Source organism: Dermacentor silvarum, chromosome 6 (assembly GCF_013339745.2).
Source record: "Dermacentor silvarum isolate Dsil-2018 chromosome 6, BIME_Dsil_1.4, whole genome shotgun sequence".
NCBI lineage: Eukaryota > Metazoa > Arthropoda > Arachnida > Ixodida > Ixodidae > Dermacentor > Dermacentor silvarum.
This window is the reverse complement of record NC_051159.1, coordinates 62,679,934-62,704,936: the sequence shown is the minus strand read 5'-3', so window position 1 is coordinate 62,704,936 and position 25,003 is coordinate 62,679,934. Positions and strand designations below refer to the sequence as shown.

General features: G+C 47.1%; 1 protein-coding gene and 1 non-coding gene across 2 annotated transcripts in view; both read left to right on the top strand.

The window, feature by feature from the left end:
• Nucleotides 1–25,003, top strand: part of LOC119455526 (uncharacterized) — a 582,670-nt gene that overhangs the window by 536,388 nt on the left and 21,279 nt on the right. The gene's annotated exons all lie outside the window — the stretch shown is intronic.
• Nucleotides 9,168–9,262, top strand: Trnat-cgu (transfer RNA threonine (anticodon CGU)). Its single transcript has 2 exons — nucleotides 9,168–9,204; nucleotides 9,228–9,262. It is a non-coding gene; the product is annotated as a tRNA-Thr (tRNA).

Below are 25,003 nucleotides of genomic sequence, written 5' to 3'. Positions count from 1 at the left end.
ATTACTAATCAGCTCAACATTAATATTAGTGAATCTTAAAGGAACTCTTAAGAGAAATAGAATTCGAGCTGTATTACTAAATCACCCTTCTACAATACAAAAAACGACGACGACGAAGAGAGGTCACTAAAGCCAGAAAAGACAAAAACGACAGACAGGGCAATGCCGATTTGAAGTTCCCGCTCTAGCTCCCCGTTACGTCATGGACGTTGACGGTGTACGTGTTGCTCAGCCTAGTGAACTGATTTTTTCCATCGGGAAGGGCGGACTACATTGTATTCTAAAAGGACCATAGACTGAATTAGCAAGCCACAGCGGCCCGTACACAGGAAACGACACTTCGAAATTCGCTATACGTGCTCTGACGCACTGACGCTGGGGTATCGGCGAGAAAAATATAATTATGCAAAAAATGGAAAATTGACCTATATTTTCTTTTAATCAACCTCTTACTGCGAAATTAACGAATATACAGTTTTGATAGAATAGCTTTCTTAGTCTAACTGATTCTCTTTAGTGACACTATTAAACTGATTTAGCCATTTCTTTAGTGACACTATATTCCGAAGCACAAAGTTGAAGGATTGTGTGGGACCTGTAAGAGCGTGAAAATAAGAAAGTTTAACGCCCCGAAACTGCACAGCGATGATGGAGGCCGTAGCGGGGGACTCCGGATTAATTTGAACCACCTAGGGTTCTTAACGTGCACCCAATGCACGGTACCCGGGCGGTCTTGCATAACCCCCAATCGGAACGCGCGGCCGCCGCGGCGGGAAGTGAAAACGCTATACCATAGCAGTCACCTTGCGCAAGAAATGATGTACACTTGATGGTACACAATTTGGCATTCGCGATTACGCATTATAAGCACTTCAGAATTTGGGGGATTATTTTGACTAATTATTTAATCGATAACAGAAAAGAATCGTCCGCGATCAGGCGACTGATAAACCGTTGGTCCCATTCTCGTATACGGTATAGCCCCCCCCCCCCCCCCCTTTTTTTTTTTTTTTCCAGAAATTGTACCGTGTTAGCTGGGAGTCTGGGACACCCTGTTTACATAGACGGGCACCATGATCAGATGATCGGCATCAAACATACGCACTTTCTATTCGTCGCAGTATACACACACCGAGACGTTTACAAATCAGGCGCGCGCAGTAACGTTCTCGCGCTCGGCGGTCTATCAACGCTTGTGTCGAGACGCAATCCGGATGCTGGAACTGCTGGACGCGGTGTGCGGCGCGTCCAGCAGGTCGCGCTGCTGCCGGGTTCTGGCGCTTCGCAGCGAAAGATGTGCCTTCACTTCCTCGCCTCCGCTCGAGACCTTCGGGCGCATCGCCCGGCGAGAATGCGTCCGGATCCCGAGCTCCGCGTACGGGGCGCCGTCGTCGGCGACGGCTCCGAGGACTAGCGGCGGCGTCGGCGCCCTGCGGCAGTAGCGCCGAGCATCACCTGGTTGCGAACAGCGCGTGGAGGCAGCGGTTCATGCGCCACACGAGGTGGCTGCGGGCGAACACGCACACGGCGTGGTCGACCACCAGGAACACGGTCAGCGGGTTCTGCAGGTCGACGACCTTGAGACGGCCTGCTGTATCACCTGCAATGGTGACGTATACGTGTACACTTGAAACTAACTGCACACTCCGTTTGACGTCCATTTAATCGTTTAGTTGTCGCACTGGTTCAATAATTTCCAAAAGTACGTGGGAAGCTATAACTGAAATGTCGCAATATTATACGCGGCAAGTCTTGCACCGTTTCGTCCGGTTATTGGCTCGAGAGAACATTCGAAGACGTGCGCGAGCAATCTGCTTTCGAGAAGAAAGTTTTCGTCAGTTTCGGCTATAGTATCCGCGCGTCGCTTTTGATGATGATGATGAATGATGATGATGAAGTGGTGCCTTTCCTTTGAAACGGGGGGCCGTTACAATAACGGTCGCGGAAAAAAAAAGCAATTAAAAAAATACAAACGTGTGTTCCAGGAAGAGTGGCCAACATCGTGCCCTCAAAGCTTATGTTTGGGGACGATGGCGCTCCCTTGTGGTACACAAACGGCAAGGCACTGTTTCATGCATCATCATCATCATCATCATCATCATCATATCAATCTTTTATTTACCTTAAGGACCCTTAACATAAGGGGGGGGGGGGCAGTATTGAAATACATGCAATGGAGCGAATGCTATCCAACCATTGAACCAACTACGTTATAAGTACAGAGCGCACAAGAAAAAAACAAGATTTTTTGTCATTATTGTTCACCTATAATGAAGTACGGCAATGAGCAGTGGAACCAAGGCAAAAAAGGTAAAACACGATGATGGGATGGAGCAAGTAATTAGGAATAAGCTAACAAACGAAGAGAACATTATAAAAGAGATTGATACCCAACGGACATTAAAATACAAGTCAAAGTATACAAAGCATAATGTAAATCAATATCTTCCTTCTCTTTCCTGTTCTGCAACTAGCTCTTATGTCTTCATTGGATTTTTTTTTCCAACTCTTTGTTTATAGATCAGCTGCCAGAGGCGTGGCGTCAACAAATCATTTCTCTCCTTGTTGCTTATTATTTTTGCTCTGTGACATCATGAGCGCAGTGTCATGCGCAGTAAGTCTAGCACTGTTTCGTCCGGTATCGGTTGGAGGAAACATTCGCACATGCGCGTGGAACAATCTCTTGTCGAAAGAGTAAACGTCATTAGTTGTGAAGGGAGCATTCTCAGGAGAAGAGAAAGAAGAGAGAGAGAGATCATGAAGAGGAAGAGGTGCTATTTTCTGCAACACAGCTCCGCGCTTTGCGGAATGATCTCGCACACAGCTGATTTATGCGAGACCGTTTGAGAAAGTTCACAAACAACGGGGCACAAGAAGGCAAATATTAAAAAAAAGAAAGAAAGAAGGAAGAAAGAAAAAGGAGCCAGGACCGTTAAAAGCCAACTGGGGCAATGAAATTTCACTTCGGCTAAATTGGTCATTAATGGGTAGTTTATAGTATCGAAGCAATCTTGGCAGAGCTTCAGGGCTGGTATTCACTGCGACAACGAATAACATCTGAAGTCTTCTTCAAATGCAACGAGATGACGCCGGCAATCCAGAATGTTTCATCAACATAACTACAGGCCACACGATGTTACATCTTTAGCTGTGTGTTTAAGTAAGCTTAACGGCGATCTTTGTCATAACGAACTAAAGGAGATGGTCGCGATAGCTATAAGTACGTGGAGATGTCGTCTTTGCGCATCTAACCATTGAGATTTGAACTACGGCTTTTCATGACCGTAAGGCAGGCGTCGTCGTCGTAGTCGTCGTCGTCGTCGTCGTCGTCGTCATCATCATCATCATCATCATCATCATCATCATCATCATCAGCCTATATTTATGTGCACTGCAGGACGAAGGCCTCGCCCTCCGATCTCCAATTACCCTGTCCTGCGTGCTAGCTGATTCCTACTTGCGCCTGCAAATTTCCTAACTTCATCACCCCACCTATAGCTTTCTGCCATCCTCGACTGCGCTTCCCTTCTCTTGGCATCCATTCTGTAACTCTAATTGTCCACTGGTTATCCATCCTACGCATTAAATGGCCTGAGCAGCTCCATTTCCCCCTCTTAATGTCAAATAGAATATCGGCTATCCCCGTTTGCTCTCTGATCCTCACCGCTCTTTTCCTGTCTCTATCGTTAGGCCTAACATTTTTTTTCATCACTCTGTGCAATCCTTAACTTTCTCTCTAGCTTCTTTGTTAACCTCCAAGTTTCTGCCCCATAAGTTAGCACCTGTAGAATGCAATGATTGTACACTTTTCATTTCAACGACAGTGGTAAGCTCCCAGTCAGGATTTGGCAATGCCCGCCATATGCACTCCAACCCAATTTTATTCTTCTGTTAATTTCTTTCTCCTGATCAGGGTCCCCTGCGAGTAACTGACTTAGACAAACTCCTTTGTAGACTCTAGAGGCTGACTGGTGATCCTGAATTCTTGTTCCCTTGCCAGGCTATTGAACATTATCTTTGTCTTCTGCATATAATCTTCAACCCAATTCTTACACTTTCTCGGTTAAGGTCCTCAATCATGTGTTGTAATTTTTTTCCCCATTGTCGCTGAATAGGACAATGTCATCTGCAAACCGAAGGTTGCTGAGATATTCGCCGTTGATCCTCACTCCTAAGCCTTCCCAGTCTAAGAGCTTGAATAGGAGTCGATAATGACTAACATGGAAGCAACGTTTCACTTAGCTTTCTTCAGGAGGTGAACATTGTCACCAGGTAGTGATGGTGCAGGTATATATACACTAGCAGAAAGAGTAAATGGAACAATACAACTTTTCACTGGGAGAACTTGTGGCCAGAAAGCAAGGCAACGTTTAAATGACTATGATAGCATACAGCACGACCTTCTGTCCCCGAATAGAATCCCACTGTCCGGGTACGTGTGCACTACCTACATGTATCACTGTGTTATATGTTAAATATGTTAAATATGGCAATATATTAAATATGTTTACGCCACACGAGTTCCACGACAAATGTGAAGTTCTGCTTTGCTAGTACAGCTGTGTGGGCCGGAGAGAAACACGCACAGGAACTTTGAATTCCAGGCTATATGTGCGCATGCTTCACCGGCTGTTTCTTACCGCTGCTGATGGTGATTGTTACCACCCTGTATGTTTATGTTATGAATCGTTTCGTTCGTCATTTATCACCCCCCCCCCCCCCCCATAATGTCATGAGGTGATGTGGGTAGGACGTAAATAAATAAGAACAAATAAATTCAGTTCTCACGAATGCCGTGTCCCGTAAACTAGTTCAACCGACTGTACATTCCTGAGAAGTCATTTGTATTCTCCTAGGTTACCAAAATTTGTCAATGTCTCGTTATCAAATTGACTACAGGCGACTAAAGGGTTTGCGAACTTTCCGATGCACCAAGCGTGTAATCGGCGAGAGTGATAACATGATAACATGATAACATGACATTTCGTAAAAGCAATAACCGGAAAATGTAAAATAAGGCACGCGTGGCAATATGATGTATTGTAATACGGTGGATCGGGAGCGCTCCGCACAATAGCATCGATATTGCAACACAATACGAGCGTAGCAGCAGTGGCTGCGGCTAGCGTGCCGTGATTTAAGGGCGAGGCCTCTGGCACTGGACGAACAATGATAGCGACCAGACGGCCGGCTGCCGTCGAATCGAATCCCTCTGCTCAAGTGCAATCTGTACATGGGTTCGTCACAGGTGGCTTCTCCGCAACAAGGCTCCTCGTAAGGAGAAACTCACTTTAAGTATTCTAATATTCGTTGCTCATACAATAGTCTGTGTAACAAAAAGTTGTATGCGCTCGTGAGCGCAATAAATAAATAAATAAATAAATAAATAAATAAATAAATAAATAAATAAATAAATAAATAAATAAATAAATAAATTGATATTGACTTTAGCATACACAAAAGAGGATCAAGGCGAAAGCCACCATTCCCACCGACAAACCCACCCACACCAAATGTCGCAGGTTCGTGTGCCTTAACTAACTATATCAATTAACTGTGCCTTAACTAACTTTACCTGAATTAACACCAAAGGTCGTGGGTTCGACTCCCACAATGGTCGTGGGTTCGTCCATCAATGGTGGCACCATCAATTTTGGTGCCATTGAATTTTGATGCCTGGACGATAAATTTTTTTACCCATTCAAGGCTTTCGCCTTAATAAATAGATAAGTAATCAGTAATCGTGCGTGCATTTTTAGCGCCATTTGGATCCCAATATGACATACTAATAAATGAGCCCGAAAGACTGCCTCGGTCATTCTGCCATGCACAGTCTCACCTGGTCTGCGCCGCCGCTCCTCCGTAAGCGCACCAAGTGCCACACCGCGGACAGTAGCGGACTCACGCCGGCCTGACCGGCGGCCTGCAAGGCGACTCGTCCTGCACCAGAGGTGGCACCGTCGGCAGCGTCGGTGCCGTCGACGAGCGTGGCGTTGAGCTCGAGTCCTCGCTGCGCGAGAGTGGTGCGCTTGGAAGCAGCCAGCTGCTGGTAAGGCTCGTACGCGACCATGTCCTCCTTGAAGAGGACGAAGGCCACTGCCAGCGCCAGGTCGACCGGAACGCAACCCATGTGCGCCCAGTAGCAGGCCTCGAACACGCGAGGTCTGCGCCAATGGAAAGAACACCCTCGCAAAACGGCCCTGTGTGTATGCTCTAAAGGCCCAACCACAAGAAACCGATTTTCGACGGATTTTCGGCGTCGGCCGCCGGCACGCGGCGTCGACGCTCAACGAGGTTTATTGACGGCTGTCAACTATACAAGAGACTCTCGGCTTCGACGTATTTCAAGCGTGGCGCAATGTGTCCAGACCCTCCCTTCTTAATCGCCGCAAATTTAGCCGGTCAGCTTTGCAAAATGTTGCGCTAACAGAACCATTGTTTTTGCTTCATAAGGACTTCTTGTAGTTTTAAAACTTCGATAAAGTTGTCCGTAGCTCTAGTGCAAACATGTAAAGTATTTTGCTGGTTGTCTGTACTGAAACACGGAGCATCAGTGACATAGCATGCATCACCAGCAGCTGCCGTGCTCGCTATAAAGGCAGGTCCATACAAACAGCCATATAACGGCGAACCAGCCTCCAGGGCCGTAGAAACGTCTGCCACGCGACAGTTGTCCAAAGTAGACGGCAGTTCGGCCGGCGCACCGCCCGCCACACGACCGCAGGGCCAATCGACGATCGCGAATCTGCGTGTTTCGGCCACCGGCGACGCAAACATCGGCTGCAGCTTCTGTTCCTAGCAAAAATACTTTGCACTAGATAAAGTAACGCGTAAATTGTACATTGTATGAAAAACGACATCCATTGTCGAACGTTAAACACAAAGGAGAGCTCCAATACTTGTCGATACTCAGGTGCAGTGCACGGCTACTGCAGGGCAGAATCGGCTCAGCTGTGCTCGTATCGCAGCTGACGGCACCGCTAATATCGGCGGATTTTCTTCTTCGTGTATAATTATTGCGAAGGGCGAGAACAGCGGTGAGAAAATATTGCAGCTTGTGAGCGTCAGTGATTCATTCCGAATGCTTTAGCTTTCAAGTGAGCCGGAGAATGCCTAGCGACGATATCGGCGCTGCCAAGCGATCAGCTGCGATGAGGCTGCCGTCGGTGCCTGACTGACCACTCCTCGGGCGCTGATTGGCCACTTCGCTGTACGGCTGCCGCACAAATGGGTCCCGGTCCCATCCTGTCTACGGCAAGGAACACCGTTCGCGAGCGAAACCGCCGTCGAACGGCGAACGGAAAACGGCGTGCGGTAAGTTGCCGTGCCGGTAACTTGGACTGGCCTTAAGTGTGCACTTCGGCATTCCTTGCATGTCCCTGTTGGAATCATCATCCATGATACCCTACAAAGCCGCACCATTTGCAATGGCCGGAGCACGTAAGTACGTGCGAGCGATCGGCTGCTTTAGGACGCGAATGAGGCACTCGCGGACGGCAACGCCGGAAGCTCGCTTTGTAAATCGCCTCCGAGCTCGCCCACATTGCACGTAACGCCGTCACGGAGGCCATAGTTTGTTTGCCTCCTACTTCTACCGCCACTTTCGCCATCGGCGCTGCAGTCTGGCATGCTCGGTTTTGGGCGCCAAGCAAGCGTGAACCGGCGGCGCATTGTAATCAATGCCACCGGCCGCCGCCGTGTGACGCGGGTTGGCGCCGACACCGAAAATCCGTCGAAGATTTCTTCCTTGTGGTTGGGCCTTAAGCTCTAAGTGTACACCATATACAGCTTCCCATTTACAAAAAATTACCAGGGGGAAATCTGGCTCTCAAAATATGGCGTATATGGTTCGAGGCCATAATGGGAATTATCTATAGGTGTATACAGTATATATACCGGGTGTTTCAGCAAACACTTTCAAAAAATTTTGAAGTTGCCTTTGGCAGATTGCAACAATTCTAGTTCAGGAGCTGGTCTACTCGAAGAGGCGGACATTACTTACACAAAAAAAATTTAATGCGTACCGGTCACAACGCATTGGCCATCCGATGCAGGTAGCACAACCAGACTCACGCACAAATACATTTCCAGTCTCGTTTTCTACCGAGCATCTAAAGACTGGAATGCCCTTATTCCCCATCAAGTCGCTGCCGTCACCTGCTCGTCACAATTCGTTCAAGATGTAACAACTTTTTATATAACGAATTGAAATCAATGTAACACTTGCTTGTAAATGTTGTACCCCTACTCCTTATGTATTATAATACACCTACTACGGGGTCTTTAAGGAAATAAATGAAATGAAATGAAGTCTATTCTTCTTCAAATGTAATGATTCAGCATTTGTGCAAGAGTGTACACGTATAACCCAGCGGCAGCGATCCGCACACTTGCCTTCCGTCCAGCAGGCTGGCGAGCAGGCTGCGGAGACGAAGCAGGACAGGCAGCGGAAGACGAGGTCGCACAGGTCCAGCGTCAGCTCCTGGTCCAGCAGCAGCAGCGCGCCGGCGACGAACACGAAGCCGATGTCCTTGAGGAGCCAGGCGATCGCAGTGGGCACCAGGCTGAAGGCGCCTCGGGGACCCGTCAGGAAGGCCAGGATCGCGCGAGGCGTCACCACTTCGGCCACCGCAGCTGACGTCGACGGCTGCGCGCTTCGAGGCATATATGCGCTACATATATACCTGCAACAAGCGAGAGCCTCTCTTGAGAGCGCTGGTTGGTATGTATATATATACCCGCGAGTACAAACGTTGTTGTCCTTGTGAGTATATTTGAATACACTGTATACGCACCTCAGAGCGATTCAGCATACAGCGAGCTGCTTCTTCTTCTCCTTCTTCTTTTGCTCGCTGTATATCTATACGTTTGTGTGCGAATGATGCGCGGCGATGCATATATTATGAGCACTGCACGGGCTTGGGCCTAGTCGAAGACCCTGGTAAAGCGCATATATATATATATATATATATATATATATATATATATATATATATATATATATATATATATATATAATGAACGAGAAGAAAGGGAACCGAGGGGCCCGATTTTGATTAATCATATCACATCCGCCGCTAGGTTGTGAGTGGTGGCGCTGGCTAACACTCCCAGGTTAGTTCTAGTTGTAAAACACAAATACCCCAGAAAGTGGATTGCAAAACGGCTCCGCGGTAGCTCAATGGTGAGAGCATCGCACTCGTAACAAGGTATTTACCTTGCTCGTAATGCGAAGACGTGGGTTCGTTCCCCACCTGCGGACAGTTGTTTTTATTGCGATAGCAATTATATGGACACTCAAAAGCAGATTTCTGCCGTCGGCTTCGCCGTCGCCGTCGCCGTGAGGTTCCGTATGACGTCAATGGAGATGAAATCGTCGCCGCGCGCCGAACGCTGTATGTGCGAGTGAAAGGGCGCGAGGGACGCGCGCTTTCACGGGGAGTGAACGCACGGCGGAGAACAAACGCGCGTTCTGCTCTGTGCTCCCTTAAGGGCTGCAGAAGTAGGCGTCTCTTTCTTCCTCTACAATCACCATATATGTATAGCAAACGTGCCTTCTTCCGACGCACGAAAGCTGTGGGGGGGAGGGGAGGGAAGGGAGGCGACGTTTAGCTGCGGCACCAAGTACCTATATTTATATCAGAGGCTCCGGCAACAGTCACCAACGCCGCACGCATTTGAGCGAACGCGGGCAAAACGCCGACGGCGTCGAAACAGTTCTGCGTGTTGCCGGTGCTGCTGCATGTCCAAGTTTATACAGCTGATAAAGCTGCTATCATTACTCCGTATAGCTCTCTTCAAATTTGCTATCGCAATTGATGCTTCACCTTTCAGGTGAAACTGCGACAACTTTTTTCATCTATTTTCATTTCCATCAATTTCTCATTTCTTTAATTCGTTAGTAAGTACAAGTAATTTCCCCTATGTTGTCCTTGGTGTCATTGTTTGTTGGCTTCTTATGATATGACATACATAATATATATATATATATATATATATATATATATATATATATATATATATATATATATATATATCATATATAGTTGGCAGCAGCGCAAAATCCATACGCACCAGCCTAATTCTTCTGCTTCTTGCAGCGGTGATCAAGCAATGTAGGACCGACCGACTCACTTCGGCTGGTTCGCTACGACGGTTCGGCTGGCACGCTACGACGCAAGTCCGGAGCCTGATAGCTGCTGCTTTCCGGACGGGGCGCTGCATCACACGAGCCCATCAGCAAGAGACAGCGGCTTCAGCTGCTATAAAACGGCTGGATCTGCATTTGGACGTAGTTTGGCAGCAGCGCACAATCCATACGCACCAGCCTAATTTTTCTGCTTCTTGCAGGTGAGCTCTATGCAGGTGAGCTCTATTTGAAGTTTTCTTTTGAACTTGCTGTGCGCCGCTGCCAAGCTTTCATTACACTGGTATCATATTTGTATTTTATTGCATTTGTGTTTGTGAAAATGTCAAAGGACTTCGTGAAGGATCTGGATGACTTCAAACGTGAAATGAGACTTGAAATGCGCTCCGGGAAGGAAAGTGTCAAGTTCTGCAGGGACACTTGCGACGAAACTAAGGCAATAAATACTGAATTGAAAGCCTTGATGCACGAACTGGGCGTTCTACTGCGAAGTAACAAAGCTCTCAAGAAAGAAAACAAGCAGCTAGCCCAAAGGGTGGACGAGCTTGAGCAATATAGCCGATTGAATAACCTAGAGACAAAGGGCGTCAAGTCGGTCGACAACACTGATTATGTAATAAAAAGACTTGGCGAAATCATTCAAGCGCCACTTTGTGCCGCTGACATTGATACTTGTAACCAAGATAGCGACGCGCATGGCAGGTGAAAGCAACACTATTGTTCGTTTCGTGCGCCGCGCTAAGCGACAGGCAGTTCTTTCAAAAGCTAGGAAACATCGGATTACGAACTAAATGCTGGGAGTTCATGGATCTGATCGGGTGTATGTTAACGAGCATCTAACCCGATCTAATAAGCGGCTGTTGGGAGCCACCATTGCCCTCCAGAAACAAATATCTTGGAAATTCGTTTGGACGAGCGGAGGCAAGGTTTTCACCCGAAAGAATGAATCCACTAATGGCCATCAGGATTATCAATGACGGCGACTTGTGCAAGATATCCCAGTAGTGGCCTAATTGTTCACTCCAGTGATCATGGCCATGTTCCAATCGCCAACTTGTTCCCTCTGTAACTCCGAGATTTTAACACTAGGTTCAGTAGTCGACGACAGCAAGAAATTTCTTGTTCACTTTAACATTAGAATCATTAAAAACAAACGCGACCGCCTTGATCATTTTTTACTTCATTAACAACAGAAGTTGATGCTTTGCTATTTACTGAGACTTGGTTGCTCACCCATGATGATCATTTTCATTCCATAACTACGCATATAACGGTCTACTGCGGCCACTGGAAGGGGCGGAGGCCTGCTGTTTATGGGTAAAGTTGTTACCAGCATTCCTTCAATAGTAAGTCGTAATGTTGATTGTTTAACTGTATCGCTGCCTAACATAGTCGTCGTGGCCACGGACTGGAAACAAACGATTTTTTTTTCTTTTCTTGAAAAATTGCTTGAAAATTTTGTACTCCATATTTCTTCTGTTGTACTTATGGGCGACATTAATTTAAATCTACTGTGATGAACAGAATACTAGAGAATTTAACAGTGTTGTCTCATCTTTAGCGTGTTCAAATTACATAACTCTACCGACAAGAATTACAATTGACACTGCTACCCTTAGATGTGTGTGTGACAAATGCCGTACCATCTGATATCGAATCTGGCTTACCGATTTCAGACATCAGCGATCACATTCCAATTTTTGCTTTATGCAAAGGGTGCACAAACCTAAACGTACAGTTGTTAAACATGTTACGCGGGAAATTATGATGAAACTTTGATGAACTTTGAATACCTCGTTCAGAATATAAATGGCATAAACATATATGACATAGGCGACATATATGAGGCTATTCAGAGTTATCAGCAATTTTTATTTATTAGTATTTATTTATTATTTATTATTTATTATTTTTATTTATTTATTTATTTATTTATTTATTTATTATTATTTATTTATTTATTACAAATGCCTCACAGGCTCCACTGAGTATTATGTGGGGAAATTTTGAGCGACAGAACACAAGAACAACCAGAATTCAAAAACAAAAGTGTTATACAATAGAAAAATGTCAGAGATAACATAGGTGTAGCACTAATAATAAGACACTTAGTATGTATTATACACATTTGAACGGGCCAACATGCTGTCATTATATAATTTATAAACTTGATTGCAAGATATCATATGGTTAACAAACACAGTCATACATGGTTAGTATTTCATTTCTAAATGCCGCGTGGTCATGAATACACACTACATCATCAGCGAGGTCATTCCATTGAATAATGGCACGTGCTAGCGCAGATGCGGTAAAGGCTTGGGTGCGGCCAAAAAGACGAACAAAACTACGCTGATTAGGGAGAGTGCGAGATATGCGATGAGGCTTTGATAGTGGCAAGGTATTTAGGTGCGCGCTGTAGATTATTTTATGCAATAAACATAGAATGGCTATCGTCCGGCGTAATTCCACGGATGGCAATGATAACGAAGCCTTCATGTTAGTCACACTGGAGTAGCGGTTATAGTCACGGGTGATGAAACGTGCCGCGCGGTTTTGCACAGATTCTAGTAAGTCGATTAGATATGATTGGTGAGGGGACTAGATAGAGGATGCATATTCGAGTTGTGGACGAACAAATGTCTGATATGCTAGTTTTCGTGTTATAGATGGCGCCGCGTGAAGATTACGTTTCAGGTAACCGAGTGTGCGCGATGCTGTAGTGGTAATTTTTTCAATGCGTGTTGTCCAGGATAGTTTAGAAGTGAAGTTAATGCCAAGGTACTTGTAGTGGTCTGTTGCCAATAAAGGTTTATTGTTACGAGAGTATGTGTAAGTCGAGTTTGACTGCTTTCGGCTGAACGTCATTAGTTTGCATTTCTCAGCGTTAACCGGCATCTGCCACTTCGAGCACCAGAATGAGATTGTGTCAAGATCATGTTGAAGTACCAGATGATCTGCCCGAGTTATAATTTTACGGTATATTACGCAATCGTCGGCAAACAAATGGATGTTTGATGTTATATGAGATAGAAGGTCATTAATGTAGATAAGAAATAATAAAGGACCCAGGACGCTGCCCTGAGGAACACCAGAAGTAACTTCAGAAAATGGAGATGAGGTGTTATTAACCCATGTAAACTGCTTGCGTGAGGATAAAAATTCATGAGCCAAGATATAGTAAGAGAATCAAGATTAAAGCAAGACAGTTTAGTAATTAAATGACAATGTGCTACACGATCGAATGCTTTAGAAAAATCGATATATATGCAGTCTGTCTGTGTGTTACCATCCATATCAGAAAATTGATCATGAGTGAATTCTAGTAGTTGGGTTTCACAAGACAAACCTTTCCTAAAACCGTGCAGTGGGGGAAAAAAGTAATGGTTATTTTCTAAATGCTGGGCAATATTAGATTCATTTATGTGTTCTAGTATTTTGCAAGAAATGCTAGTGAGGGATATGGGGCGGTAGTTATTTACATCACTTTTATTTCCAGATTCGAAGATGGGTATCACCTTGCCAATTTTCCAATCATGTGGAAGTGTACCATTGGATAATGATTGATTAAAGATATGGTAAAGGATTAAACTGCAGGGAATTATTGTTAGTTTGAGAATCTTAGTGTTGATTCCGTCAATACCAGAGCTTGTGGATACGATTCCTTCGACTGTTAATTGAATGCGGTTCATATACCTGTAAGTGACGTCAGTAATGGTAGCAATATTTGAGCAGTCTTCTTTCGTGAATACGGATGTGAAATATTTGTTTAAGACATCGGCACATTTTTCTTCTTCAATCAAATTTCCGTTTCCATTTTGTAGCGCTACGTTAGTCGGAGAGGAGGTCGGGGAAATGGCACGCCAGAATTTTTTGGGATTGTTAGTCATCAGGGATTATAAATTATGAGAAACGGACTTGTTCTTAGCTTACGAACGGCGCGTCAATATGCGGTTTCGCAGGATTTTTGTTTCGACCAAGAGGCAGGAGTGTTTAGTCGCTTAGCTGTCTTGAACAAGCGTTTCTTTTTATTTTCTAGAGTTCACAGATATCTGTGATACCATGGCTTTGGTACGCTTCTGAGATTAACGGTATTGAGCATGCATTAGTGCCAATAGGTTGAGTTTGAAAGTTGTGCAGGTGAATATTGCAATGTTGCGTGTGTGCGTGTGTGTGCGGTATTGTACCTCTGCTCCACCGCCCATTAATAAACATCGGGGCGGCGGATGTTGGTTTTATAGAACCTTACATCGGGGCGGCGGATGTTGGACTTGGATGTTGGTTTTATAGAACCTTTTCTAGAATTTAAAAAAAAATATGTGCAGAAATGTTCTTGTTGTAAGTGACATTACCTACTAATTTGTATATCTTTTATTTGACCCACTGATCAAGGTTTTGCTGTAGCGCCGCACTGTCGAACCCCTTTTGCATGTTGTATTTTATATACCATATTTTTTTTGCCCCGTGCTTTTTGTCTTGAACGGTACCATAGGTTTCGTTTAATCTTCGCATTTTGTATAAGGGTTTGCTATCATATACAAATGATGTCTTTGTTGCAGCTGTTAGATTATAACTTTAATGATTTGCTGCTTGCTTTTAGCGTACAATAGGAGCACTTCGAGTATAACTAACTTATCGTTTTTTCGTACAACGGTATATTTCGCTTGCGTTTCTGGACTGCTAATGCTAGTAGCACAGACGCTGCTACTACTCTGTACAAGTATTGTACCGCGCTGGCCAATGTGAAGAGGGACGAAGTCCTTTCTGCAGGCTGTACTCATGCTTAACCTCGGCTTCCTCTCAGGCACTGTCCGATAAACAAATAATTAAAAATAGGTAAAACGAAGAGGCGACGGTAGCGAAGGCTAGGGTTAAAAATTTCCGGCAAGGCATTTTATTTTAAACACGATAGTCTTTCTTGGGCTAGCCAAACGCGATAAACTTTGTCCGTCTGTCACTCGATTCAACCGCCCGGCCAAAACCAAGCATGTCGAGAGGAGGTGCAGAGAGAAAAAGAAAGAGAGATAGAAAGAGAACGAGAGTAATAAACAAATAAAATAATATTTCTTGGCGAGGCGGGATTCGAACCCGGGTACCCACGGTCCAAAGGCGAGCTTCATAACCACTATGCTATTTTTTGTCTTATTTTCTTACATGGTATTGCATAATGTATATGCGAGAAAAATACTATCTGCGAAACAAGCACCAGCCAACACATCTCATATTCATGGCCTAGAACGGACCCAAAATCTCGTTAAGCACATCCTGCACGCACAAAATACAATTAGCTTTGATCTTAAAAAGGTGGCAAGTAGCTTTGATTTTAGTCTAAAAATGTGGCAATGACAAGCAACGTAACAAGAGATGGTACCAGTCCGGCTGAAACTGTCAAGTTATACATGTCCTTCAAGTGACCTTTGCTATTTTTTTCTCTTTCATGGTATTTATTACAGTAACATGCAGCCCGCTAAAACATTCACCAGTTGTGCAGAGTCATAGAATGGCGGACACAATGACTGTCACCTACTCTTACTAGGGGGCAGGAGGGGTGCACACAGGCCTTACCCTCGATGGAGGAGAGACACGACTGGCAGCACAGCAAACGAGGATTTAATATGTACAAGGACGGTAAAAGCACGAGACACACAGAACTAAAGACATAACTCAATCAAAATGCTGATTCAATACTAAATAAAAATGTATCAAAAAATGCTATCTTGGTTTCGGAGCCTAACTCCATCTTAATATCTCTAAGTCAGTCCTAGCCCTGACTCATCAAAGTCTGGCCACCCTGGCCCCGGCCTAACTGCGTCGCAAAGCAGGAACGTGGGCTCTTACGGACCGTCGACTTGAAGTTCCTCTCGTCGGGTCCAAGTCTTATTCAATCAGGGTGTCGCTGATGCCGTAAGTTCCGACGACTCGCGGTTCTGTTGACCTGACCGAGTACGTGGCTGGTGCCCCGGTAGCCGCCGCTGACGTGTCACTTGCCTGGTTAGGCCTAATGAAGCGTTCTTCGCCCTCCGACGATCTGCGTGGCAGCCCGGTGTGCCTGTGATTATCGGTTAATCGGGCCCGGCCGAGGAAGAAGGATTATGGCGAAGAGGACCGGAACTACCGTGAACATCAGCAGATGGTCCCAGGAGCTTCGCCCGGACGTCTCCCAGATCTACAGCTACGCCTGGGCCTTGCCAGTGTCACGAGCTTCGTGGCCGGGCTCTCCGCTCTCCCGTCGTCAGAGCATAGCTGACGAAGTGACCTTCCCGTCCAAGAGCCACGTCGATAATGCTGCTTCGCCTCGCTTCTGCCTCGACCACACCTCGGTTCACGTGCCTCGAGCGCTCGCGCGGTTTTGAACGCTCCGCGAACTTCTTCGTCTTCTTTTCTCGCCACAGGCGGCCTCTTACATGTGAGAATGACATTCACACACAGAAGAGGCAGCGTTCTAACTTTAGGCGGAAAAGTTGGCTCCGATTTAAAAGGGTGGTAAGGATAGGCACATCACCAAATCGGGTACCAGTCCGGTTAAATGTCAAGTCCATCATAAACATGTTTTAAGTGCGCAGTCATCTGGGAGGAATGCACCCCTGTTGATACAACTGGTTCGGTGTTTGGGTCCATGATTCGCGTTTACCACAAACTGTGCATTCCCATGAGAAAAAAACAAGTCAAAAGGTACATTATCAGCAGAGGTCGGCAGCAGGTACCCCTCGCTTGTAGAACATGCATTTATGGGAACCATATGATTGCGTTGTACCAACGATTGTAACAGAACTTGCTATGGGCGAGAGAAAGAGAAAATGAGAGCGAGAGAGAGAGAGATACATTTAAAGAAAGAGAGAGAGAAAGAGAAACACAGATAGTGAGAAAGAGAGAGAGAAAGAAATGAAAAATTAGATGCTGCAAATGAAAAAATCAGGGCGTTAGAAATGGCGTCGAAGAGACGCTACGCGTTAAAAACAAGCCGACTGAAGCCGCGGCTCTCTAGCCGGCCTTAAGTCAAAAGGTCCCAACAGATGGCGCGAGAGCAGGGCGAACGCGTGAAACTTGAATAGAATTCTGCAAAACCTATATTGCATCCATCATGGGAGGAGTGAGAGGGGAGGGGAAAGACGGGATGGGTGGGAGGGGGGAAAAGAGAAGGTGTTACGTGTCAGGGGTGGCAGAAGACTATCGTCTTTCGATGTCATTTGCAGCGAAGCAAGAAGATATGCGGTCCATTTTTTCTCCTAATGTCAATTAGAATATCGGTTAACCCTGTTTACTCTCTGATCCACAGTGTCTTCCTGTCTCTAAACGTTACGCCTAACATTTTATTGCGATAGCAATGATATGGACACTTCAAGCGGAATTTTGCCATCGCCGTCGCCGTGAGGTTCCGCATAAAGTCCAAGGGCGATAAAATCGTCGCCGCGTGCCGTATGTGCGAGTGAAAGCGCGTGGGGGACGCGCGCTATCACGGAGAGCGAACACACGGCGGAGAGCAAACGAGACTTCCGTCGCGCGAATGGCCGTGGGGGTATGGGAGGGAGGGAGGGAGGGGGGGATGCTGTCCTGTGGCACAAAATGCGGATCTTGCAACCGGGCGCAAGGGGACCTGGAGACGCAATCTCCTACGCGAAATGAGCAAAGCGGGAAGGCAGCGCGGCAGGGGGGGGGGGGGGGGGGGGCTTCTACTTTGCCAACAAATCCGTTCTTGTACTTTGCGCCGGTGCGGGCTGTCGGTGTTGTGGCGCTCACAGTGTCTTGAAAGCGATCTCCACACGGCTCTGACCTTTGTATGCGCTGTGCTTTCGCCACTTAGTTTCCGCTGAAGCGATAGACCGCACGAACCTTCACTCGCTGCGGTGGCCGCGCTTCCCCATGCCAGCGTGTTGACAGCGGTTGTCTGCGGTCATCGACTACGATCTATTCATGTTTGCTTGTGCGCGCTGACACCATGCTTCTTAATTCAGTTTGTATATAAGGGAATGTGTCAAGTTTTGCAGCCGATAAAACTACTATCCCTACTCCTTATAGCTCTCTACTAAATTGCTATCGCAATTGATGCTTCGCCTTTCGGGCGAAACTGCCCCATTTTTTTGCTCCATCACTCTTTGTGTGGTCCTTAACTTGTTCTCGAGCATCTTTGTTTATCTCGAAGTTTCTGCCCCATATGTTAGCACCGGTAGAATGCAATGATTGTACTGTTTTCTTTTGAAAGACAGTGGTAAGCACCCAGGCAGGATTTGGCAATGCCTTCCGTATGCACTCCAACCCATTTCTTAATCTTTTGCGTTCTCTTTATGTTCTTAACACCAAGGATTATACATAACGGGTAAAAAAAAGTCTCAGTTTCGGAAGCCAAAATGTCGACGGTGATAACAAGGTTTAGCGTTGGGCTCGAGCCCCACGCATGTTGTTCTTACAATACACAGTGGCGAGTGGGGACGACGCAGCACGCGAATCAACTGCTGCTGCTCAGGGCTAGCAGATACAAGCAAACCGAACCGGAAATGAACCGAAAACCGGAGCTGAACTGTTGTTTTCCGCCGAACCGGCACTGAACCGAACCGGTATGTTTACCGCCATATTGAAACCGAAACTGAACCGAAACTTTTTGGAGGGACCGTTCCGAACCGGTTCGACCACAAGTTCAGCCCCATGAGTCGTTTTCGCTGAAATTGTACGACCATGCCGGACTCTGCGCTGACGACTGCAGACGATGTCTCTTGCGTCATTTCATTTGATTTATTTCTGAAAGTGCCCAAGGACAGCTCTACGCCTTAGTATTGGTGCGCTTGTGTTACAGAAAAAACAGAAAATAAAAACAACAAACAAAACAGAAAACCTGGAAGTACATTGGTAAAATGCAACAAAAATTGAATTACATTAATGACAGAAGTCAGATAATGAGCAAGTGCAAGAGCTGAAAATATCAACATCGTAATGCAAGGTATTTTGTTGTGTCACAAGACGTGTTATAGCGTTAGAGGTGCAAGAGGAGTTTACGTAGAAAATGCTGGGATTACTTAAGTTTGGGCGAGGCACGCACAACGTGCCGATTCGTCGCAGAGTGCGGAGTATGAACTGTGTGACAGTCATGTGGCTCGCCACAGTGATCTCATGCGTGACTCAACTATACGCATTGTCCGCGTTTACTGTCTAGACCTATAAGCACCTTTTAATGGGTACACCATATCTATATTTCACCCCTCAGAATTGGTAATATCAGCCAAGTGCGCGACTCCTGGTTTTACGTTTCCACGATTAGCAAGAATAACGTGCAGAAAAAACGAAAGTTGGCAATAGGTTTTGACACCAAACCAGCCGAACCCACGACGAAGCACTTCTCATGTATAAATTTAAGGCCCGCGAAGAACATTGCGAATGCGATTAAGGTGTGTACTATGTGTACTGCAGTGACAATTATTCAGTCGTCAACGTGGTGCAATAAATGCAAAGCGGTAAAATGGCGCTATTGCAACAAAATAATCGCATGGAGACCGATAAAATACTGCAGTCGTAAACGGGGTAACAGTCAGACCGTACCAAAAGCGGTTTTAGTACAATGTTCTTTCTTTCGCCAGAAAAAAGTTTTTTTTTTTGTAGAAACAAATATCTTCATCAGCAGCAACAGCCTATTCTTATGTCCACTAGAGGACGGAGGGCTCTCCCTGCGACCTCCAATTACCCATTTATTGCGCTAGCTGATTCCAACTTGCGTCTGCAAATTTCTTAACTTCATCACCTCACCTAGTTTTCAGACCATGCCGACGCCACCATGCCGACCTCACCTAGTTTTCTGCCGTCCTGGACTGCGCTTACCTTCCCTTGGTACCCATTCTGTAACTCTAATGGTCCACCGGTTATCCATTCTACGCATTACATGGCCCGCCCACTTCCATTTCTTTTTCTACTAATGTCCATTAGAATATCGGCTATCCCCGTTTGTTCTCTGATCCACACCACTCTCTTCCCGTCTCTTAATGTTAGGCCTAACATTTTTCGTTCCATCGCTCTTTGTGCCGTCCTTAACCTGTTCTCGAGCTTCTTAGCTAACCTCCAAGTTTCTGCCCCATATGTTAGCACCGGTAGAATGCAATTATTGTACACTTTGTTTTTCAGCGACAGTGGTAAGCTCCCAGTCAGGATTTGGCAATGCCTGCCATATGCACTCTAACCAAATTTTATTCTTCTGTAAATTTCCTTCTTATGATCACGGTCCCCGTGATTAATTGACTTAGATAAACGTACTCCTTTAGAAATTTAGAGCCTTGTTCCCTTGTTCTTGTTTTCTTGTTCCCTTGCAAGGCAATTGAACATTGCCTTTATCTTCTGCATATTAATCTTCAACCCCACTCTTACACTTTCTCGGTTAAGGTCCTCAATAATTTGTTATAATTTATTACCGTTGTTGCCGAACAGGACAACGTCATCTGAAAAGCGAAGGTTGCTGAGATAGCAAATATAATTACAACTTGTTTTCAATAAAAGGTCCACCAAAAACGATTTAGAACCGTTATCTTTGTTTGTTAAGGTAATCAAGAGCCAGTTTTTCCAACTACACTTGGAACTCACGCGGAATCCTTTGGATGTATGCAGAACACTCACGTGTACTCGAAGGCCCGACCTAGGTCCATTAGTGAACAGACACGAGCCCGACCCAGGCCCGCATGTAAACCCGAATGGCATCAGGCCCGGACCCGGCTCAGCAGAAAGGGCTTGATCCTGCTAGGCCTGGCTCGGGCATTCGGGTAAGCCGGACCCGTGCAACACTCTATCGATATCTTAAAAGAAATATGTACCATACATGAATTCACGTGAAAACTAATGACATGGTGTCCCATCATCGTTAACGGAACAGCGGTACCTGCTGTAACAGTCACAGACCGTGGACTATCCTAGTCAGGACTCGCCACCACACTGAATTCGGAGCTGAAGAGTTTTGTTCGCGTTCATCGTGTTGTGCAAGGAACAAGGTGGGATCACTCGGAGTTATCTCTATTCCAACTGTAGCAAGCGCTATTCGTAGGCTATATTTACGGTACAGCGTGTCGGTGCATGCTCTCAAGCATGAGAGCTGTGTGCGCACGCTAGGGCTCGCTAGGTTCGCATGCTATGTCAACTAATGAAACAATAGCGGAAGCTCATGCTTGTCCTTTTCGCGTGCGAATGCTCTACAAACCTCTGCGAGTGTACCTTCGATTGTTGAATCGACGCAGGCACCTTAACTTGTCATTACTTACGGCCACCCACCCACACTGTAGCGCCTCAACGAATACATCGCGCCATAAGAGCCTTCTACCGCCATCATTCTCTCCCGCCAGTATTCACTGAACTCTTCCGTGGGTCCCGCCTAAACTTTAGGTTAGACTTCAGATCCGTGGGACTACAAGGAAACGCTCTGTTTCATCTGTAGAGACGCCGAATTCGGTTTGACCCTCTCCATTTATTCAATTGTTCCGAGATAGTGCATGGGTTTCGCAGAGAAAAGCAGACGGGGCTTGGATTGAGGCGGCACCGTTTGGGAGCTGGTTTGGTTCTCCACAGGGCGTGCCGCGTGTGATCGCTGAGCGGGTGGCAGTGACTCTGCCACGCATTCATCGACCTCAAGCAACTTACCCGGTTTCACATTTATACAGTGTAATGTGGTACTTCGCCCGTGTATATCGATGAATCTGTAACGTCATATGCCACCACTAAAGCCTTCTCCATCCCGCAGATGATCATATTTCGATGATATAAACGGAATTATAAGAGTACACCAACAATCGCAGATTTTTTTTTTTTTTGAATCCGGGAGGCAACTCGATTTGTCTCCGAGGAGACCCTTCGCACAGGGACGGTATTCTGCGATGTTAAGCCAGCTATTGAAACCGTTCGCTGCGCCATGAGACGAAACCCGTATTATACCTTAACTCTAGAAATCATAGAGCTTCTCGACGTTGCGAAAAGAAATGGGCACGATATCACCTTCCCGGGGATGCATGCACATGCATTGCGGCTTAATAGGGAATGAACAGGCAGACGCTGATGCAAAACAGCTTCAAATAATACGTCTAAAGTACGTATTGAGTTCTCGCGAGCAGACACAAATGCCCTGCTTCGTTTCGTCATACGCCGCTCTGCATTTAAGCACTAGATCGAACCAGATTCAAGACACGGGCGATTCCATGAATGGGACCCAGAACTGAAGTCTTCCCTCCCGTACTCCTCACAAGCTTAAAGGGCCTCTAAACCACCTCAGATATCTTTTTTTAGGGGCGAAGCTCCTTATGGCGGCACACGTTCCGTCCCCGTAGTAGTAGTAGTAGTAGTGTGTAACCAGTCTGAGAAAAAAATTCCGAAGTTGTGTCCGTAGCGCGGAATCGAACCAGGGACCCCTCGCTTCCGAGCGCGCGGCGTTAGCCCACTGCGCCACGAAGCGGACATGGACAAACGCACCACGATGGCTATAAATACCCAACATTAACGAAAGGCGTTTCTAGCGCGTTTCTAACGCGTTTGTGCTAGCGCGTTACGGCCCGTGTAAGAAGCTGGTGTAAGACGCTGTGGCCTCTCCACCTTACCTTCAACGCGTTTCGAACGCGCTGCCCAAAGCGGTGGCAAGTCAAGTTCAAGTCGAGGAGCGTTTATGAATACGGGGGGTATACTCTCTCGGCAGTCATGTGATGGCGTCGGCAAACGCGGTGCACGTTCCGGCATGTGTAAGCGGCTGCGTAAGACGCTGTGGCCTCTCCCCCTTACTAGAGAGTACTGCACGTTTCTAACGCGTTTGTGCTAGCATCCCCTTGAGCGGGAGATCCGATGATTCCCTCCGGAGCTTCGCCCACTCATCATCATTCACCCCGTGGATATGCTGTGAATTTTTTTTTCACATTTCAAGTAAACACGCGCGTCGCGTTCAAAATGTCGTCAGCAGTCACGATGAACAATGCCAAACGCTGCAGCGCTACGCGCCGCGGGCGCGCCACAAAATTAAAAAAAAAAAAAAAACAATGCCGTCCTTCTCTCCTGGCCTTTCCTATATCCCCAGCGGTCGTGACGAGGTTACCAGGGTGCATCTTCGACGATGTCGATTGGTCGAGCAAGAACCTACGAGTTCCGGTTAGTCTGCTAGCAGGTACGCGCGCTCCCTGCTCTTCCTCGCCGTGTTGCTCGCTTGTGCGCGCTTGCGAATCGGTAATTACAGCCCGCAAGTCAAGTGCCAAATCGCTGGCGTTCCAACACAGTCGAGCTTAGCGGTCTGATTAGCTGCACGAACAGAGTGCGACAGTGTTGGTTTTTCCAGACGTGCGCGCAAAACAGCGGCACGCACAGCAACAGCGGGTATACCCGCGAAGCGCTGAGTCGCGGCTAAGGGCTATCCACGTTAGAGCACTGCACGGGCCGATTTTTTCAGCCCGGGCCCGGCCCGGGCCCGTTTTTACGTTGGGCGGCCCGCCCGAACCCGATCAAAACTTTTATGGCGAGACCCGGGCCCGGCCCGGGCCCGGAAATAATCTACGTTACCCGCCCGGCCCGGCCCGCCACCCCTTTACCTTAGGCCCGATCCCGGCCCGAGCCCGACTCGAAACCGGCCCGACCCCGGCCCGAGATCGCAAAATAATGTTTTTCACAGTTGAGACGCCCGAGAATAACTCGCTGCACGTTACATGCACACCACCAGAAAGCCCGAGCCCGGCCCGGGCCCGGGTCAGAAAGCACACGCCGCGCCCGAGCCCGGCCCGAGCCCGTGAAAAAACTGTTCTACCCGGCCCGGCCCAGCCCACGGGCCGGGCCGGGCTGGGGCTTTTGGGTAAGCCCGAGCCCGTGCAGTGCTCTAATCCACGTTACCGGCACGGGAACTCGCCGCACGCCGTTTGCCATTCACGGGCCGCCGTTCGACAGCGGTTTTGCTCGCGAGTGACGAGATTTCCTTGCCGTACGTAGATAGGATGAGACCGGGACTCATTTGTGCGGCAGCCTCACCGCCACTGATCGCTCGACGGCGCCGATATCCTCGCTAGGCCTTTTCCGGTTCCCTTCAAAGCTAAAGAGAACGGCGTTTCGAAATGAATTACCGACGCTCACGAGCAGCAATATTTTCTTATCGTTGTTGTCGCTCTTGGCAATAATTTTGCACAAAGAAGAAAAATGCGCTGATATTAGGAGCGCCGTCCTCTGCAAGCGAGCACAGCCGAGCCGGTCGTCTCTCGTCGGTAGCCGTGCGCTGCAGCTGAGCTCGACAAGTATTGGAACTCTTGTTCATGTTAAACGTTTGACAGCGGATATTGTTTTTCATAAAATGTACAATTTATGCATCGCTTTATCTAGCGGAAATAATTTTGCTTGGAACAGAAATTGCCGCCGATATTTTCGTCGCCGGCGGCGGAGGCGCACAGCTTCGCGCGTCGTCGATTGGCCCGTCGATCGTGCAGCGGGCGGTGCGCCGTCCGAACTTCCGTATACTTCGGACACCTCTCGCGCGGCAGACGTTCTACGGCACTGGAGGTCAATTCGCCGTCGGTATGTTTGCCACTAGCGCGAACGTGCCTTAACCAGAAGTGGACAGTGTGTTGCGAAGCGCCATGGCGACGAGGAAGGTCAAGCGCGAGACACACGGTGCGATTTTGCGTGCGATCCGTTGTACGACGCGTCGGAGTCCGATTTGCCGCATACGACGATTCGGGACACATGGTACGAACGATGTGCGGTGCGTTGCTCTCCCCACAGCCGACGGCCCTGCATAGACGCTCGGAATACTGCGGAACTTCGCAAATTGAAAACAAACGTCTTTGCACTGTTCTCTAGTTTCGCACAAACGATCACAATAAAAACGCGTCTGTGATAGCAGCGTAGACGGCTGTCGACGGATCCCACACCGCGTCCGCAGTG